The sequence below is a fragment of the Malania oleifera genome, chromosome 7 (genome assembly GCF_029873635.1).
Source record: "Malania oleifera isolate guangnan ecotype guangnan chromosome 7, ASM2987363v1, whole genome shotgun sequence".
Taxonomy (NCBI): domain Eukaryota; kingdom Viridiplantae; phylum Streptophyta; class Magnoliopsida; order Santalales; family Ximeniaceae; genus Malania; species Malania oleifera.
In genome coordinates this window covers 68,987,792-69,000,214 of record NC_080423.1, presented here as the reverse complement: position 1 = coordinate 69,000,214, position 12,423 = coordinate 68,987,792, and the positions used below count along the sequence as shown (strand labels likewise).

Here is a 12,423-nt window from a genome sequence, read left to right as displayed (position 1 = left end):
AGTAAGATCTCGAGAGCAACAAAAACTTAGAGTTTCTGAGATACGGAGAGCAGATTTAAAGAATCGTCGACGAGTGACTAGACCAGTCAACGAGTGTTTTTCTTTACCTCATCGATGACCCCTATTCTTGTCGATGTGTGTTTTTGAGCCGCGAGTAGTTTTTTGAATTTTGAATTTGAACGTTGGGGGTGATTGGGTAATTGAAAGGAAACCTCCGAAAGACTGTTATATATGTCATTCTGGGCATGTATTGACAGAGAGTGTGATCATTTGTGAGGTGTTTTGTGTACTTTGATATTTCCTTATGAAATTTTTGTGCCATTACTTCCGTGAATATAGGTTTTGCCGAACTACGTAAATCTTATTGTTGTGCTTGTTATGTCTTATTTCCTGGTTGTGATTAATTTGTTTGTTGTGTTTTTATTTCGCTGTGCATCTTTTATCCGATTATTATTCACAACATTTTAGTTTTATAAATATTAAATCAACAAGTAGCTGGTTTCTAATTTTTAATCTCTGATTTTTATTTCAGTTTTATTTTTTGGTTTGCATAATTTTTAATAGTGATAACTAATAATCCCTTAGATTGTGAACAACAGGTTTAAATAGGCGAATTTCAGCGTCATTCATATTTCTTATAAAATATTTAAATGAATATCCGAGAAGCATATAATGATAAAATAAGAAGGAAGGGAACCTCTTCGCGGCGAGTTAGGCCTCAGGGCCCGGATTTCTTGGGGTCATTGCATTTCTACCTTCATTGCCTGGATTCGTTTGCATGTACTAAAAACAGGCCGTTATGTGATGCGCGGCCAACTCATAGAATGGGAAGAGGGAGCTGAAACCTGATTGAGTGAAAGGAAGACGAAAAGAGAAGAACCCACGGGATTCAAAAGTCCTCATAGAAACCTTTCTTCATCCACAGTAACAGGTTAGCAATTTTGTGTTGTACTCGTGCAAACCGGTCTCTATTTCCGATCTGTTTGCTTGTTCTAGTTGTTGGGCTCTCAATTTGTTGGGGGTTGTCATTATTATTATTATTATTAGGGAGGATTGGGTCGCATGTATTAAATATAAGTTTGATTCTGTAAATCGAGGACCCAGTTGTTGTGATCCTCTTAAAATCAAAGAGTAGATTTACAAAATTTTTTTCATGGCCTTCAACAGTTTCATTAGCTTCATTTTGGGTGAACTCTGGCTTGTTTTTGTTTTATTATATCTTCTTTAATGTCTCTTAATTTTTTTTGTTTACTGTATTTTGTTTTTGTGTTGCTCTCTGTTTTGCGGTTACTTCAGATTCTTATTTTTTGATGTTAGGATTGTTCCCCCACTTTTTTTAGCAACTTCTTCCCCCGTCTCAAATTCTTTTGCGTTATTATCGTTTGTGGTGGGAACTAGTTGGCTCTTGAATATGACATCATCTGTGCATTATCTTCATCTTGATTGATTTATTTATTTATTTTGATAACGGAGCAACTCTAAACTATTTTGCAACTCCTTGCCTGGGACAAGCATTGGATATGTGTGCTGGGCACATCACCATCATTTATTTGACGGTCCCATGTGCTTCTGGTCCTGGGATCCACATAATGAATAGCAATGATATGCTGAGTATTATACATGTACCCAGCACAACCAAAAATTTTTCCCTAGTCATTTTTGCCCAGCATGATTTAAAGACGTGTATTGCGGCCCTTCCCATCCCTCGACTGCATCCTAATTTATATGAAGACTAATTAGAGTTGCATTAGAATTAATTACTTCTCTCATAATATGTTTGTGATAGTATGACATAAAGCGTGACCAAAACACTCCTGGCAAACCCACTTGCCTAAGAACTTTGGGCCTGGTCAACTAGCCCAAAATGCTCAAGCCAATTCTTTTGGTAATAGGTTTGCCCAAACTCATAAGCCACACAAATATTCCCTCTGTGTCACATTTGGCTTTCGCAATGAAATGGGCGGGAGTGGAATGAAATGAAAATTTGAATGGCAAGCAAGTGATAAATTTGATTATGTTCCTATGTACAGCCGGGTGAGACACTTTGATAGACTGGAATGGCGATCATGAACCAAATGCAAACAATCACATTGAAATTTGTGTGATAGGGAAGGTTGCTCTTTGTTGATGCCAGATTTCATTCATGACTTCATGTGATAGGGAAGGTTTAATGGTGCTTCAAGAAGGGTGAAAATAATGAAGAAAAAGTTTCTTTGAAAATAATAAGAATAGCACACTAAAAGAACAAAAGATCCTAGTTGCCACTTTTTTTGGGAAGTGAGAAACAAAGAAAACCTAAGATGATCTATGAATAATCTGGTCATGTAGGAGGAAGATGTTGTGCACATCTTGAAATTCATTCAAGGAAAAATTGCCATCATGGGTTAGATGTTTATCCTTAAAAAGGGGAAATTTTTGAAAGGGAATTTTAGGAAATGAGGTGAGAAGATATGTCTCATGTGTCTTAATCACGACATCATTAGTGGTGTGTGGTTTTAAAACCATGTGGTGGCTCAAGAGCAATTATTCTAGAGCTGTGATTAGGAACGGTGAAAACAAGATTTAGTTATCCCCATTGGTCATGCAATAGAGGTTCATTCTTCCTCGAGGATCCCCATGCATAAAGATTATTCTTGCCATCCAAGAGAATTCAAAACGGATTTGAGTTCCGTGAAAACCCATTAATTAGCTCTTATTAGGGTGGCCTTATATACCCTATTTGAAATTTCAAAAACAAGAAGAAAAGGAGTTGGCATATTGATGTTATGAACATTTGAAGAAAGAAAGGATGTTTGAGAAAGCTAGAAATAGCAAGTTTGATGTTGGAGTTGATTTGGAAACATAGGGCACTAGGGATTCCATTCTCAGCCAGAAAAAGAGAACCAAAGATTCGCATTGAAAGCATGTATAAGAAGAAATAGAATTATATTGGATGAAAAGTGATTTTGGGGAATAAGATCATCCTGGGATCCTCTACGTGGGATGAGGCAAAAAGAGATGAAAAGATCTGATATTGAAATCTCCTCGCATGGCCTAATACTAGAGACATTGGAGAAAATTGAAAGAAGAGAGATGCTCAAATGTAGAGAAAATTAGATTTCGATTTTGAGATTGTTGGAGCCGAGGAGGAGCTAGCAAGGAACTAGGGAGTTGAAGGGTAGATAAGAACTCTAATAGTTCAAGTTTCCCTAAAAGATTGGCAATGAATGAGAGAAACCCTAACTAGATTGGAATTTTCTATTAGGAAGGGGCATGGAGAAGGGAAGGCACAACAACATACAAATAGAGAAGTTGCATCCCTATGGATATTATGTAAGTTTGTGTTAGGGGTCCTAAACCTCATTAGGCTTCCACTATTTGGAGAAGTTAGTCCTAAGCCTAGGCAAATGGAAAGAAAACTTGATCCTTGAGAATCCCCTTTATTGCCATCATAGGACCTTAATATCAAGAGGAATGGAGCAACAATCAAAATCTAGGTGGTGCTAAAAAAATGAATGAAAGAATCCTAACCAAGACACTAAACAAATGAGTGATATGATGTTTAGAAGAGAGGTTGTCGAAATTTAACACTACCCTTCTTCTTTTGAGACTAAGTCTGTGGTCTAGGGATTCAATTCTTTCTCTGAGCATTCATTTGGTGGAAAGAATAGAATCCCAAGACTTAGGCAAAGGAGGGAAAACTTGGGTCCCAAGACTTTCACCTTAATAGCCACCATAAACACTACTTAGCTTCAAAAGAAGAGGAAATCAAGTTCAGCCCAAAGAGTCTGGTTGAAGAGAGACTTCAGATTGTAAAAGTGTGCATTAAAAAATAGTATGTAATCAAGCACTAAAAAAAAATGGAAATGAGAGAGTAATGCAGTGTGCGTGGAGGAAAGACACTTTAGGATTAATTGCTAGGATATTAAGTGGCAAAAAGAGATCTGCTCGCATGAAACACACGGAGGTAGAGGGCATTTGATGTAGGACAAGAAGCAAGACCTTGGGGAGATCCATGTTTGGAGACTATTTAAGAAGAATTGGATTGATAATTGTTGGGTTTAATTAGTAGTTTACTATGTCTTTAGTTTAATTAATTAGTATTATGTGTATTTGGGGGCTTGTTTGTAATATTTTTGTATTCTAGGAGTATGTTTGCAATGCTACGTATTTTTAGTGGTATTTGTGTAATTTCATGTGTTTAGAGGCTTTCTTATGAATAGTGTGTGAAAGCAAAGCCAAGTTATAGGCAATTCTTGATGAAGTTGAACTGAATTGAACGTGATTTTTCCCACTCGTATCTCCTCGCTCCTCCCTTCCCCTTCCTCTCTTCTAACTTTTCTATGGCTGCAGAACCTTGATGCTGCCCCTACATTTGGCATCAGAACCTAACTTCAATCTCCATTCTTCCATTTCAATCCCCCAATTGTCCTGTTCTCTCTTCTTTTCTGCCCTGTTCTTCTTCCTGTCTCTTCTTCTTCTCTTCTAATTCTCTCTCCTAATTTTCACAATTCTCTCTACTTCTGATTTCTTCTCTCCTTCTCCTCCTCTCTTCTCTGTTCTGATCCCCTATTCCGTCCCTAATCCTATACTGCTTGGTAGCCTTCTGCCCTCTTTCTTCTTCTCTGTTTCTCTCTTCCTCCTCTTCATTTTCTTCTCTTTAATTTCTCTCCCATAACTCTCTCCACTCTCTTTCTCATTTCTAAATTCTATTGATGTCTCTTGGCGGTTTCTGTCCAGCAACTCTTCCAATCTCCCATCTTCTTCTTTTCTCTTCTTCAGCTTCTTAATTCTTTCTAGCTCTCTCTATTTCTGGATTTCATTTAAAAAAAAAAAACATTGAAAAGCAGTTCTGCAGTTTCTGAACTTTTTCAGAAATTTTAGCCATGTCCCGAATATGAAACACCACTTTCCAACGACCATCCTGCAACGCCACCCATACCATCAAACCCAAAACACCTCAATGCTCCTCCTTCCCCTACACTTTCATTGCCTTCTGATCACTAGAAGAGCCTCATGTGCTGTCAAAAAGAATTCCAGCCGTCGATCCCCTTGAATCCCCAACTTTTGGCGATTTTTTTTAGAACACTGCCACCACCACTAAACTCCTCATCTGTTAATATCCCTTCGACCAGAGTTTCATTGCCGTAGTCTTGTCATTGATGAAACACTTGCCCCACGCGCCAGCAACCCTCGAGTGCTACTTTGAGTCTTCGCTTACTTCTAATTCTGTCAGAAATTGCTCCAGTTGTGAATTTTTGAGCTTTATTGACGATATTTTGACCTGCAAGGTGATATTTTGATGGTGGACACAATATTGCAAGCAAGCGTGATAATTTGGCATGAAACCCTAGAAATTGTCACTCCAGCATTAAAGAATCAAGTTTTGTTGCTGTAATTTGTTAGTTTTCTTTGTGATTTTTTTTTTTTTTCATTTTAGCAGGAAAATCAATATCAAAGGTGAATTGAAGATAGTTTTTAAGAAATTGGGAGTAAGGCTTGTGAGAAATTGTGTTGAAGGGCTATTGGTGATATATAGCTGCAGCATATATATGCTTAAATCTAGCAATATGGTGACAAATTATTGGACAAATGAATGCTGTTTATGATACCTTGGGCACAATTTCAAGCTCTTCCTCACATTTCTCAAGTGTGGAGGAAATGTATGCAAATTCATCATTGATGGAAGATGTCCTATGAACACAGTTTCTAGAAACGGAGTCATTCGTATGCAACTTCATCCGAAACCTCACTCGCTACCTTATGAGATATCTTGGATCGACAACATTACTATACATGTTTGTGAAAGATGTTTAGTTCATATCTAAATGGTGACTATTTTGACAATGTTTGGTGTGTGACATCATATTGTGAACATTGGCCATGTACTACTTGGTTCTCCTTGGTTGGATGATTTGGGTGTGACTGAAGGACATAAGAACACATGTCTTCCACTATAATGGAAAGAAAATCATTTTGAAGTCTACTCTACCAACTAACCAAGACAAAGAATTTGAGATTATTGATCATGTCAAATTTACTAAGCTTGAAGACACCACAAGCAAGGCAATGAATGTGTTTGAAGACATCCAAACTCCTTCAAACATTCCTATTGTAGAGTTTGTCATCCCCGATGAGTTCATTGATGCTAATTGTCAACAAGTCTATGGTGCTACCAGTGAAACGTTTTTCTTGCCTCATTTGAGCACTGGCTTTTGAAAAGTCCAAATTTGTTTCTCCCTTTTTATCCTCCAACACTTCAAAATTCGATGCCGAATTGTTTCTAACTAGGGGAGTGTTGATGTACGACATGAAGCAAGACCTTGGGAAGATCCATGTTGGAGACTACTCGAGAAGAATCATATTTATAATTGTTGGGTTTTATTAGTAGTTTACTATGTGTTTAGTTTAATTAAGATAGTATTATGTGTATTTGGGGGCTTGTTTGTAATATTTTTGTATTCTAGGGGTATGTTTGTATTGTATGTAGTTTTAATGGTATTTTTGTAATTTCATGTTTTTAGAGGCTTCCTTATAAATAGTGCATGAAATCCATGTTGTAGGCAATTGATTAATTTGAATTGAATTGAACGTGAGCTTTTCCCCTTGGTATCTCCTCTCTCCTCCATTCCCCTTTCTTTTAATTTCTCCATGACTACAGAATTTTGATGCTACCCCTGCATCAGCGTGGAAGGTGTCACTGGGTGAATCCTCAACCCGTACTTCCAAGGTCTTAGGAAAATTTAGAATTAGAAAGGATAACCAAAATGGAGAGGGAAAATTATGTACTCCATCAGCTAGACTAACATAAGCACAAATACATGACAGCCCTGCACATTAAATATGCCCTAAGAAAATGACTTTTGTTGAAAACATTTTTCTTGACTTCTATGGACTCAAAAGACCTCAAAAATCCACTCAAAAATACTCTTTGGAACTAGACTCAAATAGACTTTGTAAATAAATTTGAACTTAAGAAACGACACTGTTACTAAGTCATGCACCTAGATAATAATTAATGAATATGATTGCAGCTAACAAGGGAAAAGGTGGACTGTCTTCCAGAAGATATTAATTGATGCATGATGCTTCACTGGTTCAGCTACACATCATTCCCCGCCTACTTAGAAGAAACTCGCCTCAGTTTGAGTTGCCACTTTTAATGATTACCTCTGCAATTTTGGTGATCAGCATATTCTTTTTGGCCCATGTTTATAGTTCCCTTGAGCTTATTGAATGTCCTGTACTTTTCCAGCATTCCTGGCCTCCAAACCTTGTTTCATTGCTGTCTTACTCTTCATTTGGCATAGGTAGCAGCCACTGCTTCATTAATTTCTTATAGAATATATTGATTGTCAATAGCCATATTATGGGGGCATTCAAGGGAATGGGATCAATATGGTGAGACAACTTACTTTTGTTGCAACACCACCCATATCTTCAGGATGAGTAAATGTATCTAGAGCTTCATGTCTTATAACTTGATTTTCAATTGAGGAAACACTTGGTAATTCAATCAAGCCTTTGTCATTTTGAGTGGCATGTTAGCTTGTGTTAAGGGTTTATATACACTGTTGCCCACAACCTAACAGTTTTAGCTTTTAGGTGAAGTGGTATTCTAACATGGTATCAAAGCTAGGTTGCCAAGAAGTCTTGGGTTCTAGTCTTGTTTCCCAATTTATTATTTGTTTGTTAAAAATGATCTTATTCCCCATAATGGGTGTTGTTTATTGTTTGTTTATCTCATGATGTCCACTTGCCTTTGGGCTGCATGTGTGGGGGAGTACTAAGGCCTGATATACATTGTTGGTCCACAACTTAACAGCTTCAGCTTTTGGGTAAAGTGCTATTCCAACAGCTTGTTTTGCCAAAACTAATTCACCACCCTCTATCTTTGTAATTTCAGTCTCTCTAAGTCCTCTCTCTCTCTCTCTCTCTCTCTCTCTCTCTCTCACTCTCATTTTTCAGCTTCTCACAGAGAAGACTCCTTTTCTCATTCTTCGTAGCAACTCCCTCTCTCTTCCATATCCCGTCACCCAAGAAGCACACAAGCAGCACCCTGTACCTAAATTACCCTGATTTCAACCAGCAACATGCATAGCACTCTGAAACATCAAACATTGCTTTGAGAATAAATACACACATGCAGCCAGCTATGATCAAGCTTTGGGTTGGGTATCTCCTTGTGTGTCTTTGGATTGTTTGTGAGGGGGACTTTATAGCTGAGGTATGAAGGAATTGGGGCATGCCCAGATATGCAATAGGGAGAATTTTGGGAGCCTTTTGCATGGGGTGTGTGGGGGGTGAGGATGAGGTGACTTGGGAGTATATTTCTTGCTGTCCTATCATTAGTTAGCAACATGGCCCAATGGGCACTTGATAAAAAGAAAAAAAACAATGCCAATTATTTTTCAAGTTTAGTTGGTGTTGGCCTAACAAGGCTTAATCTCGTTTTGATGATAACAAATCAAGGTTACTTAATGTTTGTTTAAAGTTAAGTTTCAGGACTCAAGTGTTATATGGAGTCAAGTGATTCTACTTGAAGAGATATGTTGAAACTTAAGCTTAAAGCTACAAGTCATGAGGAACATGCAGTTTATTGAAGCATTGATCGAAGCTTAGAAGGATAATGAAAGCTTTGCAACATGAAAACTTAGGAACTTAGAGAGTTTTATCTTGTTTAAGTCTCATGTAAGTACGTCGATACTCAATATTGAAGTTGAAGCTCTTAGGACTTATTATGGACTTAGAGACCTGTTCTTAAATCATGGAAAATATTTTCATAAAGTCTAAAATAAGTTTTTCTAAGTTACAAGTTAAGTTTTGGGACCAAACTTTGAAAAACAAAAAGTGGCTAACGGGTCAGGCGACTAATGATAAAGCATCAGGCAACTGATAGGCAACTGACTTTGTTAATGAATAAACAGAATAGGATCAGGCGACTGAACCATCGTGGCCAGTCGACTGACCTGGTACTGACTATTCTTATGCGCTATTTTTAAAGAGCTCAGGCGACTGACCCAAGGGCTTAATCGACTGATGTCTATGTTTTAAACTTTTAACAGCACTGATTTTGTTTCCAAATTTGAATAATTGGTTTCCAAACTCAGATAAAACTTGGGGGAAACGGTAAGAAACCTTTTTGCTCTATATATAGATTATATTTTCGCAAATTAGGTTATCCTATACACACATACTAATTCAGAATTGGTGTTATACTGCTGAAACTTTTTCGAAAAGGGCTGCTGTGTGTTTTTGCTGAAACCTCACAAAAATCTGATTTGTTCTTTTAAAATTCACACTATACAATCAGATTATTGGTGATATAATCTTGAGCTTCATCTCTTTATTGACTCATTGAAGTATATATTATGCTCTAATGTGTACAAATCTGCTCTTTTGAAGAGTATATCTCTTGTACAAACAAACTTGAGTTTCTTGTTTTGTTATTAACGGTTTAGGGCTTTGAATTGTTGCCTAACGAGAGGGTTGTTCTCGTTAGAGAGGGATCTCCACCTTGAACGGAGAGAGGGGTACTTCACCTGGTAACGAAGTGGAAATGAAAATCCTCAAAGCGGGTTGTTTGAGGTAAGGACATAGGCTGCTAGTTGAACCTTGTAAAAAATCCGGTGTTCAGCTCTTCTTCCCTTACTCTTAAAAATCTTGCAAGATATAACCCACGTGTATGATTTTATATTCATTGGGAACTTGGTGAATATTGGTTTTGGTTGTGATTGAATCAAGTTACTATATTGGCTGTATGGTTGTCTTGTTGGATTGAAAATTCTGACAAGCATTAATCTCTGAATTCTTGAGTGAAAAGCTGAGGTAAAAGGTGTGAAATTGATTATTCTATTGAAGAACAAGTGGTAAGAAAATTCAAGATTGAATTACTGAAATTGTATCTTGAGAATATTATTGACTATAGCTGAAAATCTGATTTTTATATTTGATTAACTAAATTAATTGAAGGATAAGTTTGATTGGTAATTTCAGCTTTGATATTCATATATATCTAGGATTGCTATTGGTATAGTACGGTCGCTGATTAGTTCATTGTGATTGTGGCAATCTAAATTAAGTAGATATAACTAAATTGAAATTCCACCAAGAAATTTTTAAATACCCAATTCACCTCCCTTTTGAGAATACATCTTTAATTTCAGTTGGGATATTTTGGGTTTTCTAAAGTGTGAATGAGTGTGCAAATGGGGTGGGTATGGAGTAATCCAGGCTTAGTATATGGTGTGTGCAAGTGTATAGAAGGGAATCTATGGTGACCAACAAAAGGGATTTTTAGGGGACTTGACCAATGAGCATTTGACACAAGAAATGATCTTTTAATAACAAGGGTTATTTGGAATATTTAGCCGCTGTTGTGTAGCTGCACACACCAAAGGCTAAGATGTTTCAGAATTTGAGACTCTGTTCAAGTATGTGCATGTATGAAAGAGAATGTAAGTGGTCAAAAGAAAGAGATTTTGGGAATTTCTGAAAAAAAAACTCAAAGGGAATTTTCAAATGGTCCAAATTTTAAATCTGTTTTTGAATTGGAATGCATTTTTAACTTGGAAATTTTGCTCTTATTTGTCATTCTTTTGCAACTGAAGAAAATTAAACAGTAAAGGTGAACTGGACCAAAAACAAAGTCGAACAAAATGTGATGAGGGAAGAACTGGGTATTAAGGTCATTTGGTCAAAATGGACCATTGAAACTCTTAGTCCATGAGGTGTCACAAGTGATTTATGTAGTGGTGCAATGCATGAGTTGCTGTGATTGATGCAGAAGATAAAAAAGGCAAAGGGAGGAAAACAATGAGGTGAGAAAAAAATTTAAGATCAACAACAGTGTATTTCTTCGTTAGTCTTGAATTAGAATATTTTTCTTTGTTATGAATTAGATATGGCTTAAGTACATGGCTGGTTCACTATGGTGACTCCTAATTGCTTTGTATGTAATTCAGTTGCCAGGTATTAATATTTATAGGCCTGCAGTTTGCTTAATCTTTAATCAGGATCAAAACCTTGGACAGACATAACAATGGGGAAGCCATTTAATGGGCAACCTGATTGTTTACATCTTTCTTCATATTGGGTAGAGGCTTGAGGTACAGCAGAGAGCCCAATTTGTGTGTTGTTTGTATGTTTGGTGAGTTAGCAGCATATAATCTGTGCTATTGAATTAAAATAAGAATGCTTCTAACCCAAAAGTATTGGGACACTCCATGTTAGCCATAATAGATAAATGAAGCTTGTTTTCTAGAATAATTAATGTTTGTGAAGAATTAATTGTTCTTTTCTGCTGCTGTTGGGAGAAATAGATTGAACCTTAAAACTTTTGGAAAATAATTTCTTGGTGGTTCTTTGATTAGCTATGAGGAGCTTACATTTTGTGGATTTATTAGATTTTATGCTTGTGCAATTGAGACTGTCTGTTGTGGCACCACTAATTTGTTTATTAAATTAGGGATTGACCTTCTTTGGTTCTTGTGGGAAATTGTAATTATTCATTTATCATTGTCTATCTAAATTCATGAATTGTTTAAGCAATTGTTCATTTATCATTGTGTATCTGAATTATGAATCCAAAATGTTCATATTATCGTTTATAGCAAATTGTGATTTATACTGTAGCAGTTATTTGCCAATATAATGGTCATGATGAATTTCATTTATGCTTTTAAATTTCCTTATGTACTATTGAATGAATATACTAGTAATGGCCTCTTAATGGATGTCCAATAATAATGAGGTCCTAGTTTTGTCATAAAAGGAGCTCAGACTAAAACCATAGGATCTGAGATTTGGGTTTGGTTGCCACCTAGTATGGATATTGCTTTTACTTTTGTGTTTATGGATGATGTTAAATATACATCTAGGTTCTAGTCCTACCTATGCATGGGTTATTCTTCAGCTCCCGCTCCCACCTAGTGTGGGCTGTTGTATCCTATTATTCAGGCATAATAATAATAATAATAATATTATTATTATTATTATTATTATTATTCTTCTTGTTGTTGTTGTTTTCGATAATCATCATTACTTAGGCTTATCAAGTTAGAATGTTTCAGTTCAAGGAATCATAACAGGATTGTGGCACAACACATGCTCTAATAATAATAATATTATTATTATTATTATTGTTGTTGTTGTTGTTTTCGATAATCATCATTACTTAGGCTTATCAAGTTAGAATGTTTCAGTTCATGGAATCATAACAGGATTGCGGCACAACACATGCTCTAAAATGGTGTTGGTGAAAGTTGTACGTATGCAGATAAATTGATGAAAAATGAGTAGTAACGCTTACATATTTAAGGGATGATGTTGAGCCATTTCTAAATTTAAAATAAATTTTTTTAGTGAAGAAGTTCAATATTGGTTGAAAATGAATTATAATGCTACAAATGCTTCATATTTAATAATGAAAATGTCATATGCAAA

General features: G+C 36.2%; 1 long non-coding RNA gene across 1 annotated transcript in view; it reads left to right on the top strand.

Moving 5' to 3' along the window:
* The first annotated feature begins 597 nt into the window (after positions 1-597).
* Positions 598-12,423, top strand: part of LOC131160308 (uncharacterized) — a 30,836-nt gene continuing 19,010 nt past the window's right edge. Inside the window, exon 1 of the long non-coding RNA XR_009137987.1 lies at positions 598-931. This is a non-coding gene — a long non-coding RNA (uncharacterized LOC131160308). The remainder of the gene's footprint in view (positions 932-12,423) is intronic.